Source organism: Apium graveolens, chromosome 1, assembly GCF_009905375.1.
Source record: "Apium graveolens cultivar Ventura chromosome 1, ASM990537v1, whole genome shotgun sequence".
NCBI lineage: Eukaryota > Viridiplantae > Streptophyta > Magnoliopsida > Apiales > Apiaceae > Apium > Apium graveolens.
Genome location: NC_133647.1, coordinates 91,793,092 through 91,819,553, shown reverse-complemented (window position 1 = coordinate 91,819,553; position 26,462 = coordinate 91,793,092). Strand labels below are relative to the sequence as shown.

The 26,462-nt window shown below is 36.0% G+C and overlaps 1 non-coding gene across 1 annotated transcript; it reads left to right on the top strand.

The window, feature by feature from the left end:
- The first annotated feature begins 13,591 nt into the window (after window positions 1-13,591).
- On the top strand, window positions 13,592-13,698 carry LOC141680541 (small nucleolar RNA R71). The gene has a single exon (XR_012558356.1). It is a non-coding gene; the product is annotated as a small nucleolar RNA R71 (small nucleolar RNA).
- Window positions 13,699-26,462: the final 12,764 nt, after the last annotated feature.

Genomic DNA, 26,462 nt, shown 5'->3' with positions numbered 1-26,462 from the left:
CTTATTTGATTAATAGTTTTGAAAACTATATCAATATATATATATATATATATATATATTTAAATATATATATATATATATATATATATATATATAATATACTCGGGAACATCGACTCCCGGTTTTAGAAAATGTTCACCTTTGGGTCACCTATACTAAGGGTATACGCAACTACTGCTTATCTCTAGCATAGGTATTATGCAACTTATAAGCAATTGAATCAACAGATATATATCAAGATTACGAAACAGACATGCATATATACCATATCAGCATGCTCCAATATATCACAAAATTTGCTAATAACAACCATGCACTTATCACAAGATAATGCATATAAATATATTTACATCACAACAACAGTATAACGGGTAGAAAACTTGCCTGAGTGCTCCCGGATAGACTTAAGCTTAGAGTGGGTCCGATAACCTATGAACAACAACATAAGTCAGAATTAAACCCCGGTCGCTTAAGAAACTAGACTTTAACCATTTAGAGTCCTAACGTTCGCTTTCGCGCTTAACGATTTACTTAAGTCGCTCGAGTACCCTCGGCTTCACCATTTTTAATAAATTAACCATTAAGGGTTTTAAGGCGATTCTTTCGCGAGTACCTTACCAACTGCCTAATCCACTTTACATAATTGTTTCTTACCTCAATTAGTCATTTAAGGTCCTTAACCAAGGTTTCAAAGTAAGGCGAGGGGTAATGGTTCGGTCGCGAAACGCCGTTACTTAAAACGGTCGTTTCTCCTAAACCGTACATCGGAATCAAACGAACTACATATCAAAACGAAGCTCGTAATATGAACTATCTAATCATGGAAATGGTCAAAACCTAGCAGTGAGTTCACGGGTCCTGATGTTAAGAACAAAAACAGCCTAAAGTAAATCGGAAATTACGACGGCTATATTTACGAGATTTCCCAAAATTTTACCAACCAATTCAACACCAAACCATCACCAATCAATCCCAATACAACCATATGACCATATCACTCATCAACCACTTTAAACCATTTAAATCAATCTCAAATCATACCATGAATCATCAAGAACAACTAGTGCTACTTTTTAACTCCAAAATCAACAAAAGCACAACCACTAAGATCTCAACATGACAAAACAACTACTACACTTAATCTATCATTCCATCATCATAATCATTTATATCAAACAATATTAATACTAAGATCATGAAGAGTTATACCTTCCTTGAAGCTTTTAATCAAAGAAAGATCCTTGGAATGTCCATGGAAGCCTTAATATATGCTTAAGCTACCTTGACCTTGCAAATAAAATCAAGAATCAAAAATTTGTTCTTGAAAGTTACTATTCACCCTAAACTAAAATGATTTTTTTGAGATAGAAAACCTTTGATTCAAGCACTCAAACTACTTGCTCTTCTTAGTTATGAAATATAGAATCCAAAGAAACAAACCTTATAATTTTCCATGGAGTATAGCTTATGTTTTGAATTTCTAATTCACCATTTTGGTGAAAAATTCGAAATGAAGAAGATGAAAAGGGGGGAGAGAAGCTTGCTTTGTTTTATTGATCTTTGTGCATAAAAGGCTTGGTTGATATCCTTTTGTTTTGTTAATTCCCTTTTAACCATGGTAAAATTTGTGTGGCTTGAAATCAACCAACAATACCTTCCCTTTGGTCATGCTTATATCATCCTCCTATGTCATCTTCCCACACTTGTCATCTTCTTGTTGGTGTGGTGACATCATCATCACTAACCTCTTTGATTAGCTCTTAATTACTTGGCTAATGACCGCTGATCTGTTATACGGTTCGCTTAACTTTCGTTCTCGTTTATCGTTTGAGGGATCATACCCGGGATCTTATTACTTGGGTTCCCTTAACCTTTCTCAATACATTATATTCCTTTTATGATCCTCTCTTATAATCCTTGAATTTAAATCCTTTTAATCATGTTACCTTATACTCAATTCTTTCGGTATCTGGTGGATTTTCGGGAAAAATCAAAGTGTTCGAATTTGGATTCTGACGATCTTTACATACACTTATATCTCATATAAAGTACTAATAAGATCTCAGAATAACAATAGAAGAACCCCCAGTGTGGCATGAAAAGTTTTCTTATTCAGCATAATCAGCAAAATCACTATTCATAAGGGTTTCAAAAAAAAAATCAAAAAATTTGGGGTTATTACCGTCTCCCCTCCTTAAAAGGATTTCGTCCCGGAATCAGATATAAAATGAATAGGGATACTCTCTTAGCATTGCACTTTCTAACTCTCAAGTAATTTTCCCACATTGTAGTTCTACCATCAAACTCTGACTAGTTTGATAACCCTTCTCCTAAGCACTTGTCCCTTTTCAATCTATAACCCTTCCTGGTTGCTCCATATAGGTTACGTCGGGTTGCTTGTCTATGCGCTCATATGCCCCTATTTATCTGGCATCCGAATTACACTTCCTTAACATTGATACGTGAAACACGTTATGAACTTGTTACAGGTTCGGGGGTAGGGCTAGCTCGTATGCTAACTTCCCATATGTTTTAGTATATCCAAGGGTCCAACAATTCGTGGACTTAAACTTTCTTTTCTTTCCAACCCTCATCAATCCTTTCCAAGGGATACCTATAACATCACTAGGTCCCCTATTTCATACTCTTTGTCCTTTCGAGTCAAATCAACATACCTCTTATGTCCATCTTGGGTTACTACCAGCCGTCCTCTGATTAGATCTATTATATCCCTGGTCCTTTGGACTACTGCGGGTCCGAGAATCTTGCGCTCTATAACTTCATCCTAACATAAGGGAGATCGACATTGTCTTCCCTCAAGGATCTCATAAGGCGATATCTCAATACTGACATATGATCTATTGTCGTAAGAAAACTCAATCCGTGTTAAGTGATCATTCCAAATTCTTCCAAGTCTATTGCATAGACTCTTATTATAGCTTTTTGCGCTATAGGTTTTGCTTCTCAATACCCACTCTTTTCCAGTTCGTAATCGCTACTACCTTCCGTTCCTAATATTATACTGGCTATACTTTTGCTCGTTAGCATTCTATAACCTTTTAATAACCACGTCAACCTTAGTATCACTAACGCGTTAGAATCGGAATACCACCATACTTGGTACCACTTCCTTTCTAGCTGCCTCCATCTTCGAAAGCTTGATCCATCATATAGAAGTAAAAGAATTCATTGAGAGATCACTATGATCATGAACACTTGTTACATTGCATAGTTAGTACAGAAGGTGGCCAGCCTTTAGTACTTGACAAGCAATTAAACAATAGCTGGTGTCCTACTCGGCTTCTTTCACACAGATAGATAGTCATTCGGCAATACCTCCCCTTCTGGAAGGGTTGTTCTTCTCAGTTTATATGAAATGAAAAGAAGAGAAAAGAACGAATTGAAGAGAATTGTATATATGAAAAAAAATATACTGGCACAAAATATCTGGCTTGGAACCTACCTCTGAACTATAGAGGTTTGTCATAGGAGAATAAAACATATGTGTATATATATCAAGTATTGTCGCATCGCATTTCACATGCCTAAATATTTTTGCTATTCCGTCCATCGTTCTATGGACCCATGCTCTTCCTCGAGCTTATACACAATCACCTTTGAAACTCCCTCGATATCGAAAATCGAATCTGGGATCTCATTCTAGACATCATTGTTACTAGAATTCTATGCTTGCACCGTAACCTTCCTCATATAGTAATACGACTCTCTTTTCATAAGAGGGAATAAATATTCAATAGGTAGATACTCTACTTAATTAGTCTATCAATGATAACTTATACACTACCACGACCAGATTAGTGGTACTCAATCTCAACATCAATTCCAATACAACTCTCACGGTTGTAATCAGCTCATTACTCGCAGAATCATTGCTGCATTACTATGGTCCACCACTGACCTACTGTCGTCATTCACTTTCCATGAAATCTTAATATCTAACCATATGGAGTCCATACATGTCGTATAGAATACTTCTAAGGAGTTAACATAATCACCAATCATAATTCATGAAGAACACTCCAAACTCTGACGTACTTTCATGACATGAAGTAGATAAAATTGCAGAAGAGTTTCAGTCAAAGCAACGATAGCAGGATAATACCACTCTTAATCGTATGCCTTAAATAGAAGACTTAACTCAAGGGTTCGTCTAGTCCTTTTTGAAACATGGTCCTGGCTTATCTCAAGATAGTATCTTCTGAGATAGATAGCCCGCTCATGGCGATTACACGAATTAAACCTTTACCAACTACTATTACGGTTGGGTATTGCACAGTCATCAGAAGGAATGTCAATCTTCCAAACCATAATACAACCTTCTTAGCTTTAACCATCATCACTGTATTCCTTTGGCACAAGCGCCTATAATTATCCTCTTACCTTTAAAGTGTCGGCCACCTCTTTGGCCTTTCCTCATAGTAAAATTTCCTTACAGTCAATGTCATTTTAACCACCTCCAAATAAATTTTCTACCTCATTTCAATCACAGCTTATGTGAAGATGTTTTCCTTAAAATTTGATGAGTAAAAAAAAATATCACCATTTTTCCAAAAGTTATTGCCTCAGTCTTTAGAGGTTAATCACTGTCACGACTGACTCTCAATCATACTTAGAACATCTTTTATCTTAAGTCCTAATTGCCCTGAACAATTTCGACCATTACTGGTTCGATCCATACTTTCTCGTGGTTTAACACATGCCCCACTTGGCATCATTATAATTACGTCATATTTCCTTTATCAACATTTCTATTCTTGAGAATTTTGAATATTACCTTTCTTTCTTGTAAAACCTCTTAGGTTATTTTCGTTCCTCCTGTATTCCCTAGATACAGGGCATATCAAGATACCGTTTATTAATACCAGAATCATTGTCTATGTGTTTCTGAAAAATTTCTCCACTGATACTTAAAGGTTGTTATTACCTTAATCCTTTCCAATTCATACTGTCAAAACTCATACTATCCCTATTAAGGGTGAAATGCCAACCTTTATGCATTCCCCTAGGATTCGTTTTAAGTTACTGATGTTTTATCCTTAATTCCACCTTTAAAAAGGTACATGCATCCTTCCATGGATAAATTAAGTCATATATCCCTGATAAGGGTGTCTTATTCAATCATTCCCACCTCGATAGTATATGCCTAATTTCACAATAACATCTGTATTAAAAATGAGGTCAATCAATATGGCCTCCAAAAGATAACAACGGTTATCCGCTTTTATTGCCTAAATTGGGTAACGATAACAAGGGTGTTCTGGAAGATATTGGTCGTGTTCAACGTGAACTTCTTCTTAATAATTCCTTATTTACTTTTGTTGTTTATCTCAACAGTCATCTCAATGTTGGGATATCTTTCATACCTGGCGTCTCCCTTTATGGTTATCAAGCCACCGGTCTTACACTTCATATTCTTGAAGGTCACTTCCTTCATCCAATTTTCCTAATTTCTTACTTTCTTGACTCCTCAGTCCATCTGCGTTTCCTTATTAATCAATCGATCTATCTCAAAGTTTCATCGAATACTGTCAACTTCAAGGGAATTAACTATACGTATGGCTTACGCCTTCAAACCTTGAATTTATCTCATGATCAGTCACCATCGCGCTGATGATGACACACTTCTCTATACTTATTTCAAGGGTTTCTTAGGGTTTCCCATACCTAACTCCCTTATCACTTCTCAACTCTATTTCCTTTATATCCCTTTATACTCCTACCCTTTTCAGTCTTTTATTTTCGTTTCCATTACAACCACAACATAAGCATTGATTTCAAACATCCCGTCATTCTAGATTCGTGTCCTCAGAACGAATCTTGACAACTTTTACAACTTAAATTCATAATTCATCATACTTGTCCGCTTTTGTTCTAGCTCTAAAGTTTTTATACTACCTTCATAACCTTGGGAGTTACTTTCCCGAAAACAATTGACTGAACTTTAATCAGTTTATTCTAACCTCTGGCTCCGTGCCTTCCTTGGCCTTTCACCAGCGGGTGGCCTCTCTCTTAGGAGGGTAAGTGACAAAACAGTCTTTTGTGATTCGTCAATCATTTAGAATCTCAAATGATTCCTATATTTCCTTTAGCCAGGCTCTTGCCTCGACTGGGTCAACCTGTTCCTTGGAACTCTGAGAGCTTAGCGATTTAAAGGTCATGAAAGAATTTCCTACCGCATTGTTTCCTCAAGGTGGTGGTTGGGGATAATAGTCTAAGTCCTTTTTAGACAGGTCCATGAATTGCCGTATAGGAGTACCGTCTCGGGTCTCCTTTCCTTACTCGACTTTCTGTTTCCTTAGTATGAAATGTTTCATCCTTCTCCCATACTTGGGGTTATCTTATACATTAAAATCTTCATTTTCCACTTCATTATGTTATGGGTTCCTTCTATCTTGATGGCGACCTCCCTGACTATCACGTTCAGGGTTTGCTCTAAATCTTATTCCTCAAACTAGCTTTCGTCTAAGATTTCATCTTTAGGCTCTTGAACATTTGGAACCCAAATTCTGTAGGAATACCTCATTATTCCCTTATCATCTTTCTTGGTATTAATCTTTTATCTAATTGTTGGCTCTCTGCCTTCATTCATCACTTTTTCTGGCACAATATGTTCTTTTCCGATAATTCGGACTGTATTGCAATCTCAAACATCTTTTCGGTACCGGCTCCGGTTACCTTCACTTTTATTTCCATTTTCTCAAAATCTCTTGTAAACTCTCTCAAAGACATTATCATCTTGAGTCTCTCCTTTTTACTAAGGGCATCAGCCACCACATTGGCTTTCCCCGAATGATAAAGAATCTCATAATCGTAATCCTTGATTAGCTCTAACCACCTCATTTGGCGCATGTTGAGCTCTTTTCTGCGTGAAAATGTACTAGAGCACTTATGGCTTAGGTAATTCTCGCACTTCTCTCCATACAAGTAGTGCCTCCAATCTTTAGGGCAAAACTATTGCCATGAGCCCAAGCTCATAGGTGGGGATATCAAATTTTATATTCCCTTAATTTTCTTGACGCGTACGCGAGTACCTTGTTGTGCTGTATAAGAGCACCCTAATTCCTTATGCGAAGCGTCAATATAAACCACAAAATCTCCTTTTTCCATCCGGCAATGCCAACATAGGGGCCATCACCAATCTTTGCTTCAGTTCTTGAAAGTTGTTCTCGTATTTCTCTGTCCATTCGAACTTCTCAGTCTTACGAGTAAGCCGCGTTAAAGGGGCTACTATCTTTAGGAACTTGAAGGAACCTCTGGTAGTAACCGGCCAATCCTACCTCTAGTAGTCGCCCTAACCATAGTTATCAATTCCTCAGTGGTCCTTTATTCATTCTTGTCAGGATCCTCCACGGGATTCTTCTCAGCAACAATCCCTTCTAGGACAACATCCTCAACCGCTACATCCTCAATATGAACATCATCCGGTCCCGCGTTAGGACGCTCTATCGGATCCATAATCTGATCTCCAATAAGTAATAAAACATCATCGCGTTGTTGCTCCTCAACCTCAGGGTTCGGAGTCCCACTACCATATACGATAACGAACTATGCTTCTATCACGATATTTATAAGGGTTCCCATAAGGGTTTTAACTGTCAGTACTACGTTAGGTAGTCCGACTATGAACTTGGCAAGAGTTCTTATTATCTTAGTGAACTTATTATCTTAACGTCACATCATCTCTGAGGTTTATAACGCTTTGCTCTGATACCATTTCTGTAACACCCCCAAATCCGGGGTCGGGAATCCGGGTTGTCACGAGTTCCATTTCCCTTAATAACACTCAATCTTAATAAACAATCAACTACCCTGTACTGTGACCCCACAATAAACACACACACCACAAGTTATAGTCTCGGAGATGAATATCCAAAAGTAACACGAATCATTTTATTCCAAAATTATATGCCATTACACCTTAAAAGGGTTTCTGAATAGATTTACATTTCTTTGTCATTATTACAATTGATAAAGATACATAAGTCTGGTACATCAAAAGTTGAAAGCCTAGCCTATTGGTAGTTCCTACCTCAGCTACAGCGACATCAACGCCTATAGGAAACTGCAGAACGTTTCCTATCCGCTCGCGAATTAGGAGCTTGGTCCTGTTTATCTTTTCTATCTGTTGTTGTGTGATGAAAGAAGAAAGCAAGGGTGAGCAGCAAGCCCACCAAAATAATATGTATAATGATTAACTATATATGAGCCTTCTCATAGTACTCATGAAAGTCTTGGTCAAAAGAAATGGACCAAGTTTGATATCTTAATGTGATGAAGTCGCAAAATATTCAGTATATATACATATATACTTTTCAAAATCTTGGAAGTCCTCTTCCATGCATAATATACACAGAGTTCCAGTTTATAACTGTATAAAACTATCGTTGCAAGGTGATCTCATATATCTAACCTTGTCTCAACGTTTTTCTGAAAATCTTTGACATGCATAAGATAATCATTTGCTAGATATAAGTTTAAAAGATGAAGTTACAAGATACTCCAATATACTTATATCTTTTCCAAATACTACTTGAACTACCACCGTTCAAGTTATAATTAGTTTCAAAAGTTCATCACATAGATGAGACTACAAGACAAGATTTGAATAGATTCAATCTTTGAACATCATTATAAATAATGAAGTTACGAGATACTTCATTAAGTCCCGATATATATATACACCTATATATATATACATTTCATACACTCCTTGAAAACCTCTGTTATGAAAATTATAAACAGAGTTGCAATATCCAATGAATTTGGAAAGGAGAAAACCTTGGCATAAACCTGATATCTTGCTGATCAGGCAAAGATACCAATAAGTAACATTTTCTACTAGTAGATGGACGAATTCCCCACTGGTCATCACCCTGGCCGCAATAGGACCTTATGCTTGACTGTCACTCAGCCACTTACGCATTTAATGGACTCCCACTGAGCCACTTACACTTTCATGGACGCCCACTGAGCCCATGTTGCTTATGCCGACTCAATAGATGGACTTACTTCCCGAACCTTGGGTAAGTAATCAATTCATTTATCAAAACAGCAACCTCGTTGCGAATATAAAATACACCACAGAGCCAGATCCCTCTGGTTTTGAGCGAGTATTTAAATTCCCTTTAAAAGGAAGATCTTAAATATATAAAAATGAGTTTTGGGATCCGCTCTAACTTTTAAAAATCATTATAAAGACTCGAAAACACTTTAAAGAGTGTTTGGAGTAATGCTGATTTAATAAAGTAAATTAGTCCCAATATATTAGAAAATATCTGAATATTATTATTCAAATAATATTCCCATAAAGAATAATCTTTATACAAATAATTGAGGTAGAAGTTGTAAAACTTATACTTGAAATGAGTATTAAATAACCAAAGATATACTTATACGAAAGTACTATCTTTATTTGAATAATCAAGATAAGTTTGATTATCGACACCTTATTCTTTAATAAAATAAAGAATATATCTCAGCAAATAATCGGAGTCATAGATTCTCAAATGAATATTCAAATAATATTTATTAAATAATATAAACTGAGTCATAAGCCCTCGAATGAATATTCAAATAATATTCAATAAATAAAATAAAAGGAGTCATAAGCCCTCGAATGAATATTCGTAATAATATTCATTAAATAAAATAAAAGGAGTCATAAGCCCTCGAATGAAAATTCGTAATAATATTCATTAAATAAAATAAAAGGAGTCATAAGCCCTCGAACGAATATTCGTAATAATATTCATTAAATAAAATAACAGGAGTCATAAGCCCTCGAATGAATATTCGTAATAATATTCATTAAATAAAATAAAAGTTATCGAATAAACCTTATTCGATTAATAGTTTTGAAAACTATATCAATATATATATATATTTAAATATATATATATATATAATATACTCGGGAACATCGACTCCCGGTTTTAGAAAATGTTCACCTTTGGGTCCCCTATACTAAGGGTATACGCAACTACTGCTTATCTCTAGCATAGGTATTATGCAACTTATAAGCAATTGAATCAGCAGATATATATCAAGATTACGAAACAGACATGCATATATACCATATCAGCATGCTCCAATATATCGCAAAATTTGCTAATAACAACCATGCACTTATCACAAGATAATGCATATAAATATATTTACATCACAACAACAGTATAACGGGTAGAAAACTTGCCTGAGTGCTCCCGGATAGACTTAAGCTTAGAGTGGGTCCGATAACCTATGAACAACAATATAAGTCGGAATTAAACCCCGGTCGCTTAAGAAACTAGACTTTAACCATTTAGAGTCCTAACGTTCGCTTTCGCGCTTAACGATTTACTTAAGTCGCTCGAGTACCCTCGGCTTCACCATTTTTAATAAATTAACCATTAAGGGTTTTAAGGCGATTCTTTCGCGAGTACCTTACCAACTGCCTAATACACTTTACATAATTGTTTCTTACCTCAATTAGACATTTAAGGTCCTTAACCAAGGTTTCAAAGTAAGGCGAGGGGTAATGGTTCGGTCGCGAAACGCCGTTACTTAAAACGGTCGTTTCTCCTAAACCGTACATCGGAATCAAACGAACTACATATCAAAACGAAGCTCGTAACATGAACTATCTAATCATGGCAATGGTCAAAACCTATCAGTGAGTTCACGGGTCCTAATGTTAAGAACAAAAACAGCCTAAAGTAAATCGGACATTACGACGGATATATTTACGCGATTTCCCAAAATTTTACCAACCAATTCAACACCAAACCATCACCAATCAATCCCAATACAACCATATGACCATATCACTCATCAACCACTTTAAACCATTTAAACCAATCTCAAATCATACCATGAATCATCAAGAACAACTAGTGCTACTTTTTAACTCCAAAATCAACAAAAGCACAACCACTAAGATCTCAACATGACAAAACAACTACTACACTTAATCTATCATTCCATCATCATAATCATTTATATCAAACAATATTAATACTAAGATCATGAAGAGTTATACCTTCCTTGAAGCTTTTAATCAAAGAAAGATCCTTGGAATGTCCATGGAAGCCTTAAAATATGCTTAAGCTACCTTGACCTTGCAAATAAAATCAAGAATCAAAAATTTGTTCTTGAAAGTTACTATTCACCCTAAACTAAAATGATTTTTTTGAGATAGAAAACCTTTGATTCAAGCACTCAAACTACTTGCTCTTCTTAGTTATGAAATATAGGATCCAAAGAAACAAACCTTATAATTTTCCATGGAGTATAGCTTGTGTTTTGAATTTCTAATTCACCATTTTGGTGAAAAATTCGAAATGAAGAAGATGAAAAGGGGGGGAGAGAAGCTTTCTTTGTTTTATTGATCTTTGTGCATAAAAGGCTTGGTTGATATCCTTTTGTTTTGTTAATTACCTTTTAACCATGGTAAAATTTGTGTGGCTTGAAATCAACCAACAATACCTTCCCTTTGGTCATGCTTATATCATCCTCCTATGTCATCTTCCCACACTTGTCATCTTCTTGTTGGTGTGGTGACATCATCATCACTAACCTCTTTGATTAGCTCTTAATTACTTGGCTAATGACCACTGATCTGTTATACGGTTCGCTTAACTTTCATTCTCGTTTATCGTTTGAGGGATCATACTCGGGATCTTATTACTTGGGTTCCCTTAACCTTTCTCAATACATTATATTCCTTTTATGATCCTCTCTTATAATCCTTGAATTTAAATCCTTTTAATCATGTTACCTTATACTCAATTCTTTCGGTATCTGGTGGATTTTCGGGAAAAATCAAAGTGTTCGAATTTGGATTCTGACGATCTTTACATACACTTATATCTCATATAAAGTACTAATAAGATCTCAGAATAACAATAGAAGAACCCCCAGTGTGGCATGAAAAGTTTTCTTATTCAGCATAATCAGCAAAATCACTATTCATAAGGGTTTCAAAAAAAAAATTCAAAAAAATTGGGGTTATTACAACTCCTCATCTTCTGTAGGGAATTTCATCGCATTGAATACATTGAATGTTATATCCTGATCTTGCACCCTCATAGTAAGTTCACCTTTTTGCACATCTATCAAGGTACGGCCTGTAGCCAAGAAAAAGATTATGGGAATCTTCTTATCTTCCTCGAAATCTAGAATGACAAAGTCTGCTGAAAAGATGAGCTTGTCCACCTTTACTAACACGTCCTCCACGATACCTCGTGGGTATGTATTCGAACGATCAACTAGTTGTAGAGACATGTAGGTGGGCTTCAGATCAGGAAAATTCAGCTTTTTGAAGATAGACAACGACATCAGATTGATGCTTGCTCCCAAATCGCAAAGGCACTTGTCGAATGATAACTTGCCAACGGTGCAAGGAATGGAGAAGCTACCTGGATCCTTAAGATTTGGAGGTAATTTTTGTTGCAGCACGACACTGCACTCTTCCGTCAGAGCAACAGTATCAAGATCGTCCAGTTTCACCTTCCTTGAAAGAATACCTTTCATGAATTTCGCATAACTAGGCATTTGCTCCAGAGCCTCAGCGAAAGGTATGTTGATGTGAAGTTTCTTGAACACCTCCAGAAACTTACCAAATTGCTTATCCAGCTTTTATTTTTACAATCTCTTAGGAAAAGGTGATGGAGGATAGAGCTATTTATCCCCTGTATTACCCTCAGGCATAGTGTGTTCAACAGTAGTCTTCCTTGGTTCCCCCTCTTTCTCCTTTTGCTTTTCTTCTTCATCTACAACTTCAGCTTCTCCATCTTTTGCTTTTTCAGCTTCAGCAACTTTTCCAGACCTTAAAGTGACAACTTTGACTTGCTCTTTAGCTTCCTTCCTGCCTGGCACTTCAGTATCGCTGGGAAGTGTGCCAGGTTGATGATTGAGCAAGACATTGGCTATTTGACCGATTTGATTCTCCAAGGTCTTGATAGAAATAGCCTGACTTTTGCATAACAGCTTTAGCTCCTCGAAATCAGCACTAGAAGGTGGAGCAGCACCTCCTTGTTGAGGATATGATTGCCTTTGAGCATATTGTTGAGGTTGCTGGAATCCAGGTGGATTAAACTGTTTACTTACAGCTTGTTGATATGGTTGCTGAATAGCATTCTGATTGTTGCTCCAGCTGAAATTGGGATGATTTCTGTTATTAGGATGATAAGTAGCTGGCACAGGCTGCTGCGGTCGCTAAAAATTATTCATATACTGAACAGATTCATTAACAAGAGAACACTGATCCGTAGCATGAGAGCCTACACAAAGCTCACAGACAATAGCTATTTGATTGACTCCATAGTTGGCTAAAGAATCGACCTTCATAGACAGCGCTTGGAGCTGTGCTGCAATAACTGTAGCTGCATCAACTTTCAGAATACCTGCTACCTTCCCAGGCAACATCCTTTGAGTTGGGTTTTTATACTCATTTGCAGCCATAGTTTCAATGAGATTATAGGCCTCAGTATAGCTTTTGGCCCACAAGGCGCCTCCAGAAGCTGCATCGAGCATGGGCCAAGATTGAGCCCCCAAACTATTGTAGAACCTAGTGATCACCATCCGGTCAGGCATACCATGATGTGGACATTTTCTCAACATCTCCTTATAGCGCTCCCAAGTTTCGCACATAGATTCTGTTGGTTGCTGCGCAAACTGAGTAAGAGCACTTCTCATAGCTGCAGTGTTGGCTTTACCAGAAACTTTTGCGCAATATCTTCCCAAGTAGTGATGGACCTAGCTGGTAAAGAATGTAACCAGTCCTTAGCTTTATCCCTCAGAGAGAATGGGAAAAGCCTCAGCTTGATAGCCTCATCAGTAACACCATTATATTTGAAAGTACTACAGATCTCGACATAATTCCTAATGTGCATGTTGGGATCTTCAGTCGCAGCACCTCCAAAAGAAAAGAATTATGCACCATATGAATAGTGGCTGACTTGATTTCAAAAGTATTGGCCTGAATAGCCGGATGGATGATGCTTGACTGAATGTCATCAATTTTAGGCCGAGAAAAGTCCATAAGAGCTGGATCTGCTGGAACTATACGATCACCCATTGTTACAGGTTCTTTCTTTTCACTCTCTTTATCCGAATCTTCAAAATCTAACTTATCTGGAATGTCAAGAGATGAATCTATCTCCTCAGCCGTATCTAGAGTCCTCTTGCGAGTGCGAGGACGTGTTTGCATAAACGATTGCTAGAATACCTGAAACACAACCGGAAATAGTAAGTAACAAGTCTTAATCAATGAGTCCTAATGACCACTGATGGCAAGTACATGAACTAAATAAATTAACACCGAGTCGCCAGCAGCGGCGCCAAAAACTTGTTAGGCCCAAAGCATGCGCTAATAATTCACGCAAGTATACGCGTTCACAAGTAATATAGAATGATTTCTAGTTCATTCCCACAGAGACTCTGATTAAGTATATTTAATTAACACTTACTCACTAATGTATGATTACTATTCAATGTCAAGACAATAACACTTAAGGTTGATTAACTAATTATTAACTACGAGAATTAAACACTTAAATTAACACTTGAATTAATAATATTAAACAGACATGAGATTATAACTTCATTACTACTTCATTCAATAGTTATTGTTATTACACTTAGCATGTAACGGTGATGATTTTAATCGAACAACACGAAACTGATAAAAGCCAACTTTCGTTGTACAAGTACCATTCTATCAAACATCCACTATTAAGATAGAAGTTGAATATGCATCAATTATGTTGAGATCCTATATGTCTACAGAATTTGACAATATAACGATTTAAGCGCAAGTTATTCATTATGATTACACAGGGCAAGTAAAACGGTTAGAGTTACCCACTAATCATGCATACAATACATGAAACTATGCTAGCATGGCAAGTTCTAAATCTCAAGTTACACTGTCGCTTCATAAGAGATTAACAGGCTATCTTATATGTTCGCGATGCACATAAGATGAATAGGCACAACCTATGCTAGATATCATACAATCATCACATACCAAGGTATTAAACAATTAACTAAAGAAATCCATAGTCAATCCTCTACGATCCCATGATCACAATTAGCCCATAATAGAACTCATTGTCACCATGGGTTCATATGAAAACATGATATTAACATAAAGATATAAACTAACAAAAATACTTAATAAAAACAGAGTACGTCACAAGAGTATTAAGGTTCAAAGTAAAGAAAACTAGCATCCACTGTTATAATGAATTAAAAGAATCACAAGATAATGTATGCTTCCTCTTCTTCAATGTTGCGTGCTAAAAACGGTCTTCTTAATCTTCTCTCCTTGTTACTTGCTCCTTGCTTGTTGTGAAAACGTCTCCCAAGATTACTTATATAAGAGTCCACAAGAAACAGCAGTCTCAGAAGCCCAATAGAACTTAAATTAGAAAATCCAGAATATGAAATTCCGACCCCAGGCGGCCGCCTCCAATCCCACGCGGGCGCCTGCTCCCCAGGCGGTCACCTGCTCTTCCAGGCGGGCGCCTGCATGCCTTCTGGAAAATTCCACTTTTTGCTTCTGATTTTGTTGATTTCTTCTCACAACTCCCCGCAACTAATTCCAAGTACTTCCCTAGGCTTATTATGATGAAATCTCCCTAGCTAAGCAAGTTATACCCCGAAATGCAAAAACACTAGAAAAATCAAATACACAATATACTTGATTTCAAGACATCAATTCAAGTCATTATAAGACGTTCTAAGTGGTATAAAATGCCACTTATCAGTAAACATAGGTTTAATGACAAAGAAGCAGCTTAAGCATAAGCTGAAAGAGATTAGAAATGTGAACAAGGTAAAGGAAACTAGAAAAATAGGAATAGAAAGGAAGGTTTGAATAAAAGCAATAATTATATGCCTGTTCCTAATGCTCTTAGAAAGAAATGTTATAACTTTGGAAACACTAACCATCTTGCTTCTTTTTGCAGGAAAAATAAAGATATAAACTCTTTACCTCCTAGATCAGGAATTAAGAGTCAGTCAGTTAGGTTTAAACCACAAAATCCTTATTTTCATTGTGGTAGTTTATGGCATTCGATTTATACTTGTAAGGAATATCATAGTTTGTGCTATGATTATAATCAAATAAAACCTTCTTTGAAGAAAGTTAGTGTAATTCCTTCTAGTGTAAATTCTGATGCAAAGTCTGATATAAAGTCTGATAAGAAGCATGTTAGCATAAACTCTGAAATTAAATCCACTGCAAATGCTAACAAACTTAAAAGGGCCAAAGGATCCAAGCAAGTCTGGGTCCTTAAAACTAACCAATAGTGGTCTTTGTGCTTGCAGGGCAACAGAAAGAACATCCTAGTTCTGGACAGTGGATGTTCAGGACATATGACTGGAAATAAAGCCCTGCTATCATACTTTATGGAGAAAGCTGGCCCAGGAGTTTCTTATGGAGATGGCAACATGGGAAAAACTCTGGGATATGGCAATATTAATCTTGGGAATGTCATAATTAAATCAGTAGCTCTTGTCTCAAGACTTAAACATAATCTGCTAAGTGTGAGTCAAATCTATGACAAAGGTTATCATGTGGATTTCTTTGAAGAACACTGTGAAGTTGTAAGTAATTCTACAGGAAAAGTGGTTCTAAAAGGTTACATACATGGTAACATATATGAATCCAGACTTTCAACAAACTCTGATGGTTCTACAATCTGTCTATTAAGAAGAGCATCAATTGAAGAAAGCTGGAATTGGCACAAGAGACTCTCTCATTTAAATTTCAACAACATAAATGAGCTAGTAAAGAAAGATCTTGTGAGAGGACTGCCAAAATCAGTATTTGCTTCTGATGGCCTCTGTGATTCATGTCCAAAGGCAAAACAAAGAAAATTTTCATTCAAGAGCAAAACTGAATCCTCAATTCTTGAGCCTTATCACTTACTACATGTTAATCTATTTAGTCCAGTCAATGTCATGTCCATTGCAAAGAAGAAATATGCTATGGTTATAGTGGATGAGTTCACAAGATACATTTGGGTGTATTTCTTGCACAAGAAGAATGAAACTACATCTACTCTAACTGATCATGTCAGACAGCTGGATAAGTTGGTTAAAGATTCTGTTAAAATCATACGAAGTGATAATGACATTGAGTTCAAGAATTCAATCATGGAAGAGTTCTGCAAAGAGCATGGAATAAAGCAGGAATTTTCTGCACCTGGAACTTCATATCAGAATGGAGTTATAGAAAGAAATAACAGGACTCTCGTTGAAGTTGCACGAACTATGCTTGATGAAGCAAAGCTGCCAACCTACTTTTGGGCTGAAGCTGTGCAGACTGCTTGTTTTACACAGAATCCTACACTCATAAACAAGCATGGAAAAACACCATATGAGATGGTGAAGAAAAAAAAGCCAAATCTGAAATACTTTCATGTATTTGGATGCAAATGTTTTATTCTTAAGACTCATCCTGAACAACTGTCAAAATTTGATCTAAAAGATGATGAAGGAATTTTGTTGGATATCCACTTTCCACAAAAGCCTTCAGAGTCTACAATTTAAGAATAAAGGTTGTCATGGAATCTATCAATGTATCTTTTGATGATAAAAAATTACCGGACTTGAAGATTTCAATGATCATGATCAGCTGAGATTTGAAAATGAAGATTTAAATTCTGATTTTGTAAATTCTGATGACCTAAATCCTGATCCTATAAGTTCTGACGGGTTAAACTCTGATGTCATTGAAACTGGGGTAATTACTCCAAAGGAAAATGCACCTGTTCAGGGGGAGCAAGGTAATGATACTACCACATCTCAAGACTCTAAAGAAGCATCAGAACCTGTCACTGGTTCTTCAAGTTCTGATTCATCAAGTTCTGATGAGCGCTAAATTCTGATAATTCTGAAAACTCTAATTCTTCAATTCCTGAAGGATCCAACTCAAATTCTGAAATTTTAGAGAGCATAACTTCAGGGGGGCATCAGAAAATGCTGATGGAGACAGCATGGATCATGGGGGAGGATTCCGTTCTAGAGATCAACTTCCATCTGCAAGGAAGTGGACTAAAACACACACAACTGACTTGATAATTGGAGATCCTGAAGCAGGTGTCAGAACTAGAATATCAACATCAAATGAATGTCTCTATCATTCCTTTCTATCTCAGATTGAACCAAAGAAAGTGGATACAGCTCTTCAAGATGCTGATTGGGTGCAAGCAATGCAGGAAGAGTTAAATGAATTTGAAAGAAATAAAGTCGGGACCCTGGTGCCAAGACCAAAGAACAGATCAATTGTTGGAACAAAATGGGTGTTTAGAAACAAAAATGAAAGTGATAACATAATTACAAGAAATAAAGTAAGGCTGGTTGCTAAAGGTTACTCTCAACAGGAGGGTATTGACTATGATCAAACATTTGCTCCAGTTGCTAGATTGGAAGCCATGAGAATCTTTTTGGCTTATGCTGCTCACAAGAAGTTCAAAGTCTTTCAAATGGATGTGAAAAGTGCTTTTTTCAATGGAGAATTGGAAGAAGAGGTATATGTTGAACAACCTCCAGGCTTTGTTGATCCAAAATTTTCAAATCATGTCTACAGGCTTGATAAAGCACTTTATGGCCTTAAGCAAGGTCCAAGAGCATGGTATGAGACTTTAGCTCAATTCCTTCTGGAAAGTGGATTTACCAGAGGCACAATTGACAAAACTCTGTTCTACCTCAACCATGGAAATGACTTACTTTTGGTACAGATATATGTTGATGATATCATCTTTGGTTCTACAAATGCCAAACTCTGTGAAAGGTTTTCAAAGCTAATGCAGTCAAGATATCAAATGAGTATGATGGGAGAAATTAGCTATTTTATGGGACTTCAAGTCAAGCAAAATGAAGAAGGTACTTTCATAAATCAATCCAAGTACACCAGAAATTTACTCAAGAAATTTGGAATGGAAGACAGTTCAATTGCATCCACTCATGGCCACTGCAACCAAGTTAGATAAAGATACTGGAGCATCAGTAGATATTACTAACTACAGAGGTATGATTGGCTCTTTACTCTATTTAACTGCAAGTAGACCTGATATCATGTATGCTACCTGTCTTTGTGCAAGATTTCAGGTTGATCCAAGAGAACCTCATCTAATAGATGTGAAAAGAATATTCAAGTACCTCAAGGGTACAGCTGATCTAGGATTGTGGTATCCTAGAGAATCAGAGTTTAAGCTAATAGGTTATTCATATGCATATTTTACAGGATGCAAAATAGACAAGAAAAGCACAAGTGGAAGCTGCCAATTTTTTGGAGGCAGATTGGTTTCTTGGTTTAGCAAGAAACATAAATCAATTTCCACATCAACTGCAGAAGCAGAATATATTGCTGCAGGAAGCTGTTGTGCACGGATTCTTTGGATGAAGAATCAGCTACTGGACTATGGGTTAGAATTTTCTAAAATACCCATTTACTGTGATAATCAAAGTGCTATTGCTATGACAGGTAATCCAGTTCAACACTCAATGACAAAGCACATCAACATTAGGTACCATTTCATAAGGGAACATGTGATGGAAGGTACAATGGAATTGTATTTTGTCCCAACAGATCAACAACTAGCAGATATCTTTACAAAAGCACTATGTGAAGCTACTTTTACAAGACTGGTAAATGAACTTGGAATGGTTTCAGGTTCTTTCTCAAAATTTGTTTAGTTTTTGTTCTCATGCATTAGACTTTATGATCAATGTTTACAGATTGTCTTATCTCCATGTAATCTGTGTTTAAATTGTAATATATATTAAATACTGATTGTTATCTGAGATCTAGAGTAAATATGTGAAAGGGAAGACCCAAGTGCATTGCTGGTAATAAGTTATATGCATTAGAAAAGCAAATAAATTTTTCTTAGTGACTTTTCACATTCTCTTATTACTGGAGAAATACTCTGATAATAGCATAAATTCTGATAGCAGTTGTGACTCATTTACACTGAGAAGCCACTGTAAAAAAAATGTCAAAAGATGCATAAAATGAGCACAAACAGTTGAGGTAGACTCTTGCATAAATTTATTTTATAGTAGACTTCACAATTAAAGACGGATTTTAAGCATGTTTCTGAGTTATGCTTTATTTCTAAGATATATTGAAGTTTATCAGACTTTAATCATTTTCTGATCATTTGTAAATGCACACACTCTCACTTCATATGAATGATGAAAATTAATATGGTGATTAAGTTGTTTTTGACAATTAGTTAAGTATTATTTGCATAAATTCTAAGGACAAGTTCTGATGATTATACTCTGAAGAAACCAGTCAATATTTATGTGAAGAATCACAGATACAGTCATTCACTTTTTGAGTATAGAAGCCATGTTCTGATGACAGTTAAATTCTGATAATAGTCAAGATCTGATGCAAATCCTGATGGAAACACTGATGCTTACGTGGCATTATTTAATTACTTGGCTCATTTTTAGTATTTACTATAACAACTATATTTTGTCAGGATATAATTAAGTGAGATAAAAACAGTGATAATCATTTGGTTTATGGGTCTGGTTGATGTTGTGTTGTTCATGATTCTCTGGGTTTCGAAATTGTTGTTGTTGGAATTATTGTTGAGTAGTTTGTTGTTGTTGAGCAAGTGTATGGGTTTGTTGTTGCAAAGTTTCCAATATTCGAAGGATGTCAGGGTCGGTAGAGGTACTAGTTTGCCTCGTCTTTTTGGGTAGCATGATTCTGAAATAAAAAGGTTTAACAAAAAAATTGTAAATATAACAATTATTTCAAGTTAAGGGGGTTTACAAGTTAAGGTTATCACATGCAATTCAGATTTTTGGTTATTAGCAATAAAGGTGATAGACAATTCTAAATATGGAAACGAAGGCAAAATTGAAACGAAATAGCAAGGCATTAATCATCAAAGCAAAGTCGGCTTACAACACAATAATTAAGGTTTGAATGAAATACAATGATATCAAAGTTCAACAAGGAAATAGGGAAACTACATAGTTCAAGAGTTCAACAACTAGAATGATAGCCAACTGGAAAAGAAATTAGGAAATCTAGCTCCTAATGGACCTAATCTTCTGCTTCCCGAGTCTCCTCGCTATCGTCAAGATCCTTCAGAATCTTGATCCACTCCTGCTTCTGAAGCACCTTCACTATGCCCTGAAGCTCATCTGCCACTAGCTGGATGGTATGCTGGCTGCTGCGGCCGCGATGCGCTGGCATCTCATTGAGCTTATTGTTGACGAGCTGCAATAAGGACTCAAGTCTCACGATCAACTACGCCCTAGGTTCATTCTTAAGTCGAGTATCATCCTCAAAAGCTACATCGAGTCACTCCAACAATCGATCATACTTCCCCTGAAGCCTATCGAACTTAAGCCTCAAATTAGCGGACACAGAGAAAAAGATATTGTCGGATGGCACTGAAGACGAAGACGAATGCATCCTTTGCTGAGATATAACGAAGGAAAATATTATCTATTTACCCAAATAATATCTACTTACTATCTCGTGCTTCCTATATTTATATTTTACACCTATAATCTATTTGGACTGTTTTCAGGGACTCTAAACCATAGCTCTGATACCAAGACCTGTCACAGCCCCAAATTATACTTAACAATATAAATGACTTAATAATTAAATAATATTACAAAAGGCTGTTTACAGACAATATCCAAGATCGCTAGATTTAGTGTTTGAAGAACAGTATAACACTACAAACTAATACAACTTGATAACTACCGGTCCTTACAATAGACTTTCAGCTATCTACCTGAGCTCTCAAATAAGCCTCAACATCTCCAATGGACTTATGGGCGGTCTGCTTGAACTAACCATACTTGCTAGCTGAAATACAAAAATAATAGCAAGAGGTGAGCCAAATGCTCAGCAAGGTATATAATCAACAATTGGAATATTAACAACAGTTCAAATTCATAAGTTAAATAATTGGGAAATGGCATCATTAATCAGATCAAAATCTTTTTGAATCAACTCTTAACTCATAAATCATTTTATGATGCTACGGATTACAGTCGGTAATCAACCACGAAGTAATCCCGAACCTCGCTGGGTTCTAACAAATTTAATGGGATCCCGAGGCAGCTTTTAAGCCTCAAATAAGTGTGGAAAGGACCTGCGTCTTAGTCCAGATCCACTATTCTGAAGAAAACATTTTTTTTGTCCCTTTGACAATTTGACTTTTAAAAACTTTGCATTTTTATAAAAATTTGATTCCATAAATAATAACATTTTAAAAGCTCTTTAGGCATGAAAGGATCGTGCACTTCTTTAAGGAATTCTAGGCCAAACTCAACAACAATTGTAATAAGTTAAGGTTTATTGCCAGACGAATTGAACTATCAAGGTGAGAAAATCAATTCAGGGTTCAATGCAAAGGAATAATTCACTGATTTAAAGGAATAATCAGGGTTGAGTAACAATAGTTCAACAGAGGGAAATTCTAATGATTATAAGTAAGAATATCAATCATTCCAATTCTGAAGGATTTCAAATAATAGGGTTATGATCAATAATCAAAGGATTAATATTATGAGATTCTTATCGACAGAAGAACAATTTTCTCACTAGAGGTTATCAAAGATGAATATCAATAGTTTAACAATTAAGGAAGAAAGTATTGAAAAAGAGCTCGAATCAATAAACCACAAAGGTAGGAATCTCAACTAGGGTTACAATCATAGGGTATCAAATAAATTTCAATATTCGAGTGTCATAGTAAGGGGTAATAAGAAAGTGTACAAATGAATCGTTATCTCAGGGTTTAATGAAAGGAAATGATAAACAATCGAAAATGGCAATATGATTCGAAGGGATTAACTTTCTCAAGTTCGCAAGGAAATTTGATAATGTATAATCAATAAGGATATTTAAACACTAAGTCAAGGGGAATACAACAAAGGTATATGAATGATTATTAAAGGTACGAAACGCTTCTGAATGAGTTTGGGGTGATCAAGGTATATCAATTATACTAACTCAAATTAAGTTCGGGTACTTACGACAATGGGCAATATCAAATTATTTTAACAAGCAATCTATCATGGTTCCAATAAGTATCTCAGGGTACTTGCATAATATATGATTAACAACAGGAATATACTTGCATAATATCAATTCAACAAGGGGAAAATACTTGCATAATATCACTACGAAGGAAAAGTACACTTGCACAATATAAGTTTAAAAAGGGTATAACACTTACATTGCAAAAATATGAGAGAGGGGTACACTTGCATAAATATAAGTTTGAAAGATGTTCACTTGCATCAAAAAATATTAACAAGAGGAATATACTTGCACAATATAAGTTTACAAGGGATGGACACTTGCCTTGAGAAGGCTTGACTGCACACGACTTGTCTTGAGAGCGACGGGAGCACTACTCGACCTTGACGGCAAACTTCCTATCTTCACTCGATCATACAAAATAAAAAGAATCCCTCATTATTACAGACTCTTATGACACCAAACAACCCTAACACTAAATGCACAAATTGACTCAAAGTAACGCTTAGTGTCTTATATTACGTAAGACACTAAGTTAACACACAATACCATACACATATACATATAGTAGTACCTCAGAGCACATAACAGATATAGATATACTCATAATATTATTTAGACTTGGTGCTTTATTCGGGACTTGAATGATCTCACTCTCAAATCTCCACAATTCCACTTGCGATATACTACTAAACTAGTCTCGACTCTTGAAGGGCCTACACTTGGTGGTTCCAATTATCTTAGCCAAAACCTTGGCCTACACTCTACTGACCTATATCTAAATGCAAACACTAGGGCTCACTCATGCCTCACTCATAGGGTCCACAAAACTAAATGCTAAAAGAAAGCGTTCTCACTTGCACACTTATGGCGACACCTTAGGTGGCTCTCGGTTTTTAAAACCACTAAAGCTCGAATATTCCAAACCAAAACTTAACTACTGGATTCTTAAGTCTATAATCTAACTTGTGCACTTGAAATGACACTAAGGGCCTTCCTAGATTTTCTTGGGCCTAACCTCAAAGTTGACACAATTCTAAATGGGTTTGGACTAACTTAAACTCATTCTTTCTAACTCTAAACCTCCATGGTTCGACTTGAAACTCTTCCTTAAACTCCCTAGTATCAATACTAATCAAGGCCTAATGGAGGCTTACTCTTAATCCAACGTTTTGACCTCTAAAAGGTACTAAACTCAAACTATCCCCTGTTCTGGCATAATCTAAGTTTTGGTGTATGCACCTCACTAAATGGTTGGGTTTCTCTAAGTTATGACTTCTGGACTCAACTACAACCCAATTACTAACTCTCCGTGGCTTGGGCCTAACAATGCCTAAGAAATGCCCATTCAAAATCAACACACAACTCACATGCAAATCTGGAAAAAATTCAGGGTTCTATCCTAGCCTTTCCACTTTAACTCCCACTTCAAAACTACGAATTAAATCTCAAACAAGGAAAATTTACTTATTTAAGACTCTAAACTAAGGCCTTAACCAAGAATGGAGATCATTCATGCCCTGTAGCACCAATATGCAAACTAAAACTTAACATGCAACTCACAATGATCACAAAAACAAGTTCGACTAAACAATGTGATTATTAGCTCATAAATTCGACTTAAAATACTAAATTATTTCAAGGGATCATGCACACTACCTTTTAACAACTAAGATCAAGCATGATATCAAGGAAACAATTTGTTTTTAGCCCATATAGGTCGAATTTAATCACAAACCAAACATGCATGTATATTTTCGAAAAAGAGAGCATATATAGCTTGATCATTCTTGAAAATAATGCCCTATCTCTAACATGCAAAGTAAAACATGGCATTACAACTAGAGATCAGTAGAATGCAAGTGTTTTAAAGGAGTTTTAATCAAGGAAACACTTAGTTTATGCACATAAAAATTATATCTCATGGAGAACCCTTTAATCCACATGAATTAAGAGTTTCTCCTTGGAGATCACATAGAACAAGACATGCAAGCATTAAATTAACTTCATCTCCTAAGCATGGAACTTCTTGGAAAGTGTATTATATATGAATGGATAGTGAAAGTACACTAGAATGGCAATGATTTGTTAAATAAAAATTGAAGGGGATGGGGGTAAGGGGCTTCGACCGAATGGAGAAGAAGAGGGGGAAAGGAGAGAAAATTTTGAGAGTGCAAATGGTGAGGTTGAGTGGAGTGCAATTTTGGATTAACTCTCCTCTTTTTATCATCATGCACTAAGAAATGAGTGGAGTTTAGAATTTACAAGAGTGCCCTTCTTCCAAAGCTAAGCAAAATTGCATGCAAGGTTAGTTTGGTCTTTTGGTGGATAAAAGAGAGTTAGTGGGATATGAATTGTCTTTTTAGCCCTTCAAGTTGAATTGGTGGGTATTTTCATGCAAGGGTATTCATGTAAATTGCTAATTACTAAACAACTATTTTCAAAGATTTACTTTTATAAAATAAAATAAAATTTTGAAAATTATAAAAGATGTACCATAAAATAGCTTGGATTTTTAGAAATTTTATGAGAACACTTTTGTGATTTGTGAATGAAATAATTTTAAAAGATAATTTTCCCATGGTAAAGAATATTCTCTATAAATCAAGAATAAGAGCAATTAATATAACTCTCGTTTTGAAAAATTCTTATTTTCAATAAAGAAATTTATAATGCAGCTAATTCCATTCACACAAATGCAAAATCAATAAATATTTTTATTTATGACTCTAATATTATACAGAGTTCACAAATAATATTACACAAAATGTCGGTCGTAGCATCCTCTCCCCCTTAAAGGATTCTGTCCTCAGAATCTAAGAGAACAGATGAGGATACCGGGAACGTATATCAGACTCTAACTCCCAAGTTGACTCTTCGACCTTGGGGTTCCTCCAAAGTACTTTTACTAACTTCACTGACTTATTTCTAAGACTCTTTGCTTGTCAGTCGAGTATTTTGACAGGTTGCTCCACATACGACAAGTCTGCCTGAATTTCTATAGGCTCATACTCTATTACATGATTGAAATCCGGATTATATTTTTTAAGCAAAGACACATGAAAGACATTATGAATTTGTTGATACTGCGAAGGCAGCGCTAACTCGTAACACACTTTCCCCACTTGGTTCAAAATCTCAAAAGGACCTATATATCTAGGTGCTAATTTGACTTTCTTTCCAAATCTAGTCAAACCTTTCCACGGTGACACTTTTAACAATACGACTTTGCCGACTTGAAAACTCACATCCTTTTGAGCTGGATATGTGTACTTCCTTTGCCTGTCTTGAGAAGCAAGCAATCTTTTCTGGATCAGTTTGACTGTCTCCCTCATTTGTTGGACCAGTTCGGGACCTAGAATCTTTCCTTCTCCAACTTCATCTCATTTCATTGGCGATCTACACTTTCTTCCATACAACA